The sequence below is a fragment of the Astyanax mexicanus genome, chromosome 13, assembly GCF_023375975.1.
Source record: "Astyanax mexicanus isolate ESR-SI-001 chromosome 13, AstMex3_surface, whole genome shotgun sequence".
Taxonomy (NCBI): Eukaryota; Metazoa; Chordata; class Actinopteri; order Characiformes; family Acestrorhamphidae; genus Astyanax; species Astyanax mexicanus.
In genome coordinates, this window is record NC_064420.1 from 26,482,720 (window position 1) to 26,492,255 (window position 9,536).

Consider the following 9,536-nt stretch of genomic DNA (forward strand, 5'->3'; position numbering starts at 1 on the left):
AAATATTTTTCCCATATCGCCCAGCACTACTTCTAAGTAATATTAATTCAAAAAAATATTTTTTTTTACATTTTAAATGTTTATCTGATTTAAATTTGAATGAAACATGTTTAAGTAAAGGGTGTTCTGTTAACTTACCAACATATACTTATACTTTTATCCAATAAAAAGGCATTGTAAGATATAGCTGCTGTTTTATTTATTCAAATTCGTGCTCCATGGAAAAAATGTTTGGGTTTGGGAACTCCCTGGCTGAAAAAGGGGCCCACTCCGGCCCTGTTTATGTCCGTCATTCATCTTGCTTGATAAAATGAAATGTTATCAGCTGCATGTAACTTAACAATCTGAGCCAGTTGACTGCAAGCTAGCTGGCGGTCGGGTTTTTTTTTGCTACCTAAACGTGGCACAGTAGGTGGCTGTCAGATTATTTAGGATCACTAAACGTCCTAAACTCGACAACATCGGATTTTAGAGAAGTTGATTGTGATCATGTCTTGTAATACTGTGAAGGCTACATTTCAAGCTCACCTTCAGGGCAGTCGCTCTACTCCCACGGCATCTTCAAACTCCTCTTCGGTCTCTGCTAGTCGGCTGAAGCGCCGGTCGTGTGCTGCGCTTTTTTTTTCTAGTGAAGCGTGCTGCATGTCCCCCGCTACGCCCGCGCCCCTCCCTTTTGCCTATATTGAAAATCTTGTTGAAATATGAAATCATATTTGCCTATATTATTTTTCCCCTCCCTCGGAAGGGCAATATCAGACAAGGAAGGCAAAAGGGCAGTTGCCCAAGCACATTGGGCCATAGCATCTGCACGTCACTGCACCTTAGTTAAATTTAAATTATACTGCCAGAACAATATGTGAAAAAAGTATCTAGACATAGGCTAAGAATATAATATTCAAAAGTGGAAATAGAAATAAGTGAGAATTCAAATATGATTAGTAAATTATAGAAGTATAAAGAAAACAGTTGATCGTTCAAAAGAACAAAATAAAACTAATTATGTTCAGTGTGTTTAATGTGATTTTTTACCTGCAGATTTAACTTTTTACAGAGTTTCTTCATTTATATACACTTCATGTATATACTGAAAAAGGAGGAAATTTTTAAAAAACAAAATAAGACTGTACTTTAATGTAAAATCGGCATATAAAATGTAGGAATTTCCTGTTGATTTTATGGAAAATGTACTGGTACAATAATTTTGTTCATACATTTGTACAGTATTACAAATAATGTAAAGATTACAAGCACACATTAACGAACTGTTGTTCTATTTCACTTAACTACTTAATACATACACAAAGTGGCTCAAACCTTGCCTTGCAAAGAGAAAGTCCTGTATTTAAGGTAATTTACAAACAATATATATATATATATATATATATATTTCATTATTGTATCATATGTTCATTTTGGTGGATATGTAATGGTATTCTACTCATTTTCATGTGTATTTATGTTTTTAAATTCTTTCAATTTAATCAGCATGAAAAACAGGACAAAGAAAATAAATCTGAACACTTAAAGGCTTCCTCCAGAAATAAGCACCTCCCGCTAATGTGTGTGAACATTTCCAAAAGCCTGGTTTTGTGAAGACTAAAGATCAGGGTATATATTGTGTTTGTCATTTGGCGACACTTGGAGGCGATGCATTGAAATTACAACTGAGATATCCTTTATGCACACATTGTAGTAAGCATTACTTGGTAAAATAAAGTTAGACAATTTCATTGGCTTACATATATTATAACATGTTTCCACCTAGCCTAGGTTATATAAACATGCATAAAAGTTTGCACTGGAGTTATTGGAGTTGGCAACGTTCACATTATTGGAAAATATTGCTAATGGCCAAATTCATTGAGAGCACAGTTTCCATGACCATTATGTTTTTTTGGCCCATGATGACTGGCTTATAAGCAGTTTTAGATTTCCAAGAGCATAAGTGGATAGTAAAACAAGCTGAGTGCATGACGTGTGGCTTCTTGGTAACTCATTTAAATAAAAGCATTTATTATCCATCTTAGAACAATGTTTAAAACATGGGTAATTAATAAAAATAAAAAGGCTATAGCCATCTTCACCAAATCTCAACTATTATAACTAGAAACAAACCCAAGTCACACAATGATTTATCTTTATTTTTTATTGAGGACCAGAAGGAGCAATATGGTGTTCACAACAAATACTGTGGACTCTTGCACAGACTGATATTTGCATAGTTATGGGATGCTGAAGAAACCTTCACATGGACTGCAGTGTAACCTAAAACCAGAACAGAAAGCAAAAGTACTGTACTCATACAAATTTGTCTAGTTGACATTTTACATGGCCCCCAATTAAAAAAAAAAAAAAAAAGGCAAGCTGGGAGAAAAATCGGCCCATTACAGGGAGCACAGGAAGATCACAAGCCTGAGCACCAGTGTTCCTTTACCTTTATCCTTTTCCATCCATTAGAGTCTTGTAGGGCCAGATCCAGCCTGCGTTTCTTACCACAGATTCCCCTTCACATGACTGTCAGGGCAACAGCCTGAACCACCTTCCTCAGCCAAGGTTGCCTTCTTTCCCCCCGAAAGAATACGAGCCGCTGGATACATCAGACACCGGATGAAACAAGACAGGAACCAATAAGTCAAACAAAATACCCAGAAACTAGCAGAGAAACAAACTAGTGGGTTTGGTTTAGGGCTGCAACAATTAGTCAACTGACAACATGGACTAAAAGTTGCATCACTGAATTTTATTCTTGCTTGCATTTGTCTTTAAAGCAGTAGAGAGAAAGTTGGCAGTGTTACCATGATAGTAAATATTAACCAAATCAGCTGATTAATGGAAAATTACATAAATCAGTTAGTATTACCATTAAAACAAACAAATTACATTTTGCTCAAACAAGGTCAAAGCAATATCTTAATATATATAATTTAAAGAAAAAAAATAATTATTTCCTTAAGATGAACATATGGCAAGTCCACTATAATATGCTTCGTAATTTGATCTAGGCATGGCAACTATCAAAGGCTCAACCGATCAAAATTTATGTAGGTTAGCAGTCAAGATGCAGCAAAACATGCATTGGATCAGGAGCCTCATCAACAGGAAACAAGTTGAGGGTATGATTTATTAAAAAAAAAAAAAGATTAGTCACCTACCCAAGTAATTAGTTGCAGCCTTAGTTTGGTGCAATTTAGAGAAACTTGTCAGAACTGTTCACAGAAAGTATACAGCAAACTGAAGTACACTGAAGTCTACCACTGGTACCAGGCATGAACAACATTTCCAAATAAAAACAGGAGAAACCAGTAAGTTTAAACACCAAATTGAGAGCCTATAATTGGTCTTGCATTCATGGACACACCTTGACCATTACAGAATCAAAATAAGAAACAATGGAAAGTACTACATAGTAGAAGCAAGCAGATACAGACCACAGACCTCAAACTGGAACTGTGGAAAGAGAACTAGTTAACGACCCAAGCTGCTATAAGAAAAAAGTATTGGCACCCAAGAAAGTGCACTTCCACCAGAGTTCCCCCAGAAGCTCATACACCAGCAAACAAAGAGATTCAAACCTCGTCTGATCACACGCGCCAGCAGCAGTCCCTGTGCACGACTCTCCTCGAGCTCAGCAACAGAACCCAAAACTAGAATAGAACCAGGCCATAGAGGTCAGAACCTGCACACCAGCTGAAACGCGCCACACACACACACTGCGCTTACCGTGAGACAGACAAGCGACCAGAACAAGAAGAAAGATGACCCTCTGAGGAACCATGGTGGCGTTGGTGACACAGAAAACGCTTGACTGAGAGGCCAGCATGCACGCGCACTGCTGCTCCGCGGGGTATATAAGGGCATTGCCGCGGCTCAGGCGCGCGCCTCACCTGCAGGTCATTAAGCGCTGATGAAGAGGAGCGCGACCGAGTTGAACCGACTCAACCGATCTTCACTGATTGTATAGATATTGCGCAACGTTTGCAATGTTGATTTAGCGTGGTTTATTTTGTAGAGCCCAATACACATCATTAACCTCTTAACACGCCCTGGGCCGCCGGCGGGTCAGAAATATGTCATAATTACTATCGTGCTGTGATTATGAATAATTATGTACACCCAAATATGCCATTTTAAAGACTAGAATCTCTGCTTTTCTGTATCTAGCCTAGCTATATCCTTTCAGGAAATAAACATTTAGGGCGAAACATTCCTTGTTTATTAAGATTCATATTTTTGAATCTGGTAAAGCTTTATATTCTGTCTTTAAGCTACTGCTTTTAGGATTCACTATTTCGTTTAGATTTTTTTGGAATTCGTTAAATTATATTTCTTTTAGCATTTTGAGCTTAGATTAGTTGGTTATTTTCCTATTTTATATCTATTTTTGTGGTTTTAATAAATTTTGTTATTAGCATCTAGCTTGTTAGCATACAGAACGTCTCCCTGGTCTTTTAAATTAATGTTGATTTATTCATTTAATAGCTGTATCTAATCCTTTTTTTTTTACCAACATTATCTTTATTGTTTTATCACAATTAGATTTTTACAACACTGTTTTAAAACACAACTAAACACAAAACATTTTAACAAACCTTCCATCTTAAAAACATGAGAAGGAAAAGAAAGAAAAGAAAAAAAATAATATTTAAAAAATGAAATAAATAAATTGTTTCTTTCTTAAAGGGGTTTCTGGTTGTTTCTTTGGCTTACTCTTTTACATCAGGAGGGGAAAACATATTTTAAAGGATTTTAAACTTTGCAGAGGATTACTTATACAGTCACTGTCTCTTGTAACACATGTGATAAATCTGTGTTCTCTAGGAAATAAAGGAATGGGCCCCAAATATCATAAAATGAAGAATATTTACCTTTAATGGTGTAAGTAATTTTTTCTAAAGGCAATGTCGTAATTAATTCACCTATACCTGGCACATTTACTCTCTTCCAAAATAAAGCAATAACTATCTTAGCCAATAATATAACAATATCTAAAAACTGTTGTTGTCTGTGTTTAAGTTTGAAATTTCTTGGATATACACCGAGTATGAAGAGCTTTGGATCTAGAGGTATCTGCATTTCTAGAATATCCTGGATATAATGTCTCACTGCCTCCCAGTATTGTCGTATGTGGACACACTGCCACAGACAGTGAAAAAGAGTCCCCGTTTCTGTACCACACTTAGAACATACGTCAGGCATCGCGCTGTTGTATTTGTTTAACCTTTCAGGGGTTATATATGTACGTAATAGCCAATTATATTGCAATAGCTTGAGTCACGAATTAACTGTCTGTGAATGAGCTTTGGTACATGCCATCTCCAACTCCTCAATGGAAATGTCCTCTTGTAGGTCCCCTCACCATGCCTCTAACCTCTCTATGGATGTTTCTGAGGATTCCCCCATCAAAAAGTTATATATATTTGAAATAATGCCACTCCCCTGAGCATTCTCAACCATTAGTTTTTCTATTTTGGACAAAACAGGGACAGAGAGTGACTGATTTTGCTGATAAATAAAATTTCATTAAAAAATGATTATGTGACATATCATATTTATCAGCTATTTATTGAAAAGACATAAGCCATTCACATCCAGGTTTGTATAAATCCACTATTGCTCGTATTCCTTTTTTTAGCCCAAATTTTAATTTAATTTTCCCCATCTAACCTCCCTGCTGGGAATGAATCGTTACCCCATATTGGACTGAACCAAGAGAGGGATGACGTTTCTCCAATGTATTTTTTAACTTGGAACCACACCACTATCATGTTTCTCACTATAGGATTCTTTTTTTTTTTTTTTTTTGGCTTTTACTAAAAGCTGAATAGAGATAAAAGGGAAGAGGTACACCCAAAAGATGGCCCTCCATCTCTCTCCAAAGAGGAGCATCCTTTTCTGTAAAGTAAAACATTAACCCCCTTTTCTGTACAGTAAAACATTAACCCCCTTATCTGTGCTGCCCAATAATACCACAGAATATTGGGGCACCTAAGCCCCCCTCTTTCATAGGGTAGGTACAACAGTGAAATGCGCAGCCTAGATCGTCTATTGCCCCAAAGAAAACGAAGGAAAGGGGTATTTAAGTAAGAAAATAAATTACTAGGTGGTGGTAATGGCAGATTTTGAAACAAATACAGCAGTTTCGGCAATATATTCATTTTAAGAACGTTAATTTTCCCTATTAGCGACATTGGAATAGATGTCCATCTGTCAAGTGAATTTGAAATTTCTTCTAACAAGGGTTTATAGTTTGTTTCTACTATATTTCCTAGACTTGGTACAATTTTAATGCCTAAATATGTAAAACATTCCTCAACTTTGAATTGGCGTGTCACCTGTGGTGGGTTTTCCCTTTCTGTTTGATTTAATAACATTATAGAAGTTTTAGATTTATTTATCTTATAACCTGAGATTGCCCCAAAATTATTAATTAATTCCAACAAAGCAGGAATAGAAGTTTCCAGATCTTTTAGAAAAAGAATGACATCACATCAGCTGCATATAATGCTAAACGGTGTTCCTGTTCTCCTATAGTTATTCCGGAAATACAGGTATGATTCCTTACTGCAATTGCAAGAGGTTCTATAGCCAAAGTAAACAATAGTGGGGACAAAGGATCTCCCTGTCTACACCCTCGCTTCACCTGAATAGTTTTGATATACTTCCATTGGTCAGTATTTCTGCATATGGTTCTGTATACAGCAAACGTATCCATTTACAAAAATTCTCTCCCAGTCCAAACCGTTCAAGGATTTCAAATAGGTATGGCCATTCCACCCTGTCAAACGCTTTGTTATCCTGCATAATTTCTGAACTATAGAGCTTTTCATAAAATGTCCTAAACTTGCTGTAATTGGGGAAATGGGACAGCTGATCCCTTTTAGATAGGACGTTGACTACTGTTGTGGAAATTTGGTGGTTTGGAGTGAAATAATAATGTTGAATGCTGAGTCAGGATCGAAGTGAGTAGCAAGGTTTTATTGAAGTCAGACAGTGTCGCGAACACCAAGAATCTGCTTATCTAGCTACCCCCTTCATTCCTTTTTATATGCTCTCTTAGCCCTTCACCCCACACACGTTGTATGCAGCATGTGTGAGTATGTGGCCTAAAAGAGTGTGACCTTTGAAAGGTGTGAGTAGGTCACATGCGAAGAGCATGTGACCTTTAAAACTTACTACCTACTATTGATAAGATAACCCATATGTTACTATTTACATGATTACAGACATTTTAACATTAAGAATCACTTAATACCAGAACTATTCCATTACACTACCGATGAACTGAGCCAATCACAACGCTCACTTTCAGCACATGCCGGATACTGCCCAGCCAATCACAGCTTCCGCATACAAAAATAAAAACGAGAAATCAATAAACACAACTCCAAATTCTAGAGATCATAACTTTGACAAGCATATTAAGCTTCAAAGTGCAGCCTGATTTGATGAAGGTTGCATATGTAAATATTAAATTATTTTAATAGTGAAATGTGATTTCATTGAATGTAATAAAACAAAAACTAATTAATAAATAATAAATATAATAATAAATATTATATTTTTCATACATGTTGAAATGATGTGTATATGTACAACATGTTACATATAGGGTCATAATACAGTTTTACTGAACATACAGCTTACCTAAACTAAACATAATATTACTGCTGGTATCACTTTATAATACTGTTCCATAGTTAATAGGTAACTAAGCAGGAACTAAGCAGTAACTAATTAATAGTGCTGCATTAACACCTAAATATTTTCTATTAACTACCAGGGAGTACTGAATAATTACTCAGTAGAGAGTACTGAACTAATTATTATAGTAGTTCACTATTAACTTCACAATAATTACTGAGACTTACATATCTCCCAGAGAACTACTTACTAATTATGTCTCCTTTATTATAACTATTCATTAATTACTGCTCAAATCAACATTAACTACTGAAAACCTTTACATCCCACCTGGGGAACTATAGATCTAAATCAGTCTACACAAACAATTATTCTGTCAGTGGTGATATTAAAGGCATATTTGAGTGACACCATTTGTAGTAGTAGTAACCTTAATTACCTTATTATCCCCAGTTCCTTCCAAATATTAGCAACATATAGTAAAATACTTCAGTGTGTATTACTCTGCTTAACCATCATTTTTGGAAGAAAAAAACAACATTATAACATAATATTATTGCATAGAAGACATTGATGAAAGTTCTCCAGAAGGCATCTAAGACTCTAAGAATGACTGTAAGACAGTAATAATGTAACAATCATTGCTTTAATATTAGGTATCAGCCTTATAAAAGTGCATCTTCAGCCTTTGCAGTCTCACAGAGATTTATTTCACTGCTCACTATTAGGGTAATTACGGTAATTTCACAGCGGACGCAGCTCTCCTGGTCCTTCGTGTAAATTCTCTGCTGTGCTGCTGCTGCTGGAGGAGGAAGATTAAGAGAGACTCTGCTGCTTTCATATTTCTGTATTTGATTGAAAATAAACCAGTAATCAAGATATTGAGATCTTTTCCAGCTGATTTTACCCCCGGATCAGAGGAGGACTCTTTGTGGGTTGTTAAACAGCTTTAGGATGTGTGTTAGCTAGCTAAGTTAGCTAAGTTGTGTGTGTAGTTAGCGTTAGCCAGCTAAGTTAGCTAGGTTATGTGTGTGTTAGTTAACTGGCTAAGTTAGCTAGGTTATGTGTGTGTTAGTTAACTGGCTAAGTTAGCTAGGTTATGTGTGTGTTAGTTAGCTAGTTTAAATATGTGTTAGTTAGCTAGGTTATGTGTGTTCGTTTGCTAGCTAAGTTAACTTTTATGTGTGGGTTAGTTAGCTAGGTTATATGTGTGCTAGCAAGTTAAATGCGTGTGTGTTAGTTAGTTAGCAAGCTAAGTTAGCTAGGGGAAATGTGTGTGTGTTAGCTAGGTTAATTGTGTTAGCTAGTTTAAATGTGTGTGTTAGTTAGCTAGGTTAAATGTGTGTTATTATTATTATTATTACTTTTAATGTATATTTCCCTTTATAATACTGTGACATGATCTGCAGTAACTCCTAAAGAAGAACACAGTAACTCTTCAGTAATTAGTAATTAGTTTCCATGTTTCTCACTTTATAATACTGTGGTATGATTTGCAGTAACTCCTAAAGAAGAACACAGTAACTCCTCAGTAATTAGTAATTAGTTAACATGTTTCTCACTTTATAATACTGTGACATGATCTGCAGTAACTTCCAAAGAAGAACACAGTAACTCCTCAGTCATTAGTAATGGGTTACCATGTGCTGCTGTTAACTCCCGAAAAAAGAAGACGGGGACCCTTATTAATTATCTATGAAGAACACAGGGATGCCGTTCGTTATCTTACACAAATATTTATTCATTTAAACATGATTTCCCCCAGAATAAGGATCTAGGACACAGCCTAGAGTAAAGCTGTATGTGAGCCATCACTTCTACTGAGCACATCTCCAGGAGGACCGAAGAAGAGCACATGTTTAGAATAAACACCTGTAACACACTGACAGAATATT

At 36.0% G+C, this 9,536-nt stretch overlaps 1 long non-coding RNA gene across 1 annotated transcript; it reads right to left on the reverse strand.

The window, feature by feature from the left end:
• Window positions 1-2,123: 2,123 nt before the first annotated feature.
• On the reverse strand, window positions 2,124-3,859 carry LOC125806775 (uncharacterized). The gene is made up of 4 exons (XR_007441617.1): window positions 3,721-3,859; window positions 3,573-3,644; window positions 2,435-2,587; window positions 2,124-2,265 (listed from the first exon to the last, which is right to left on the reverse strand). It is a non-coding gene; the product is annotated as an uncharacterized LOC125806775 (long non-coding RNA).
• Between the last annotated feature and the right edge of the window lie 5,677 nt (window positions 3,860-9,536).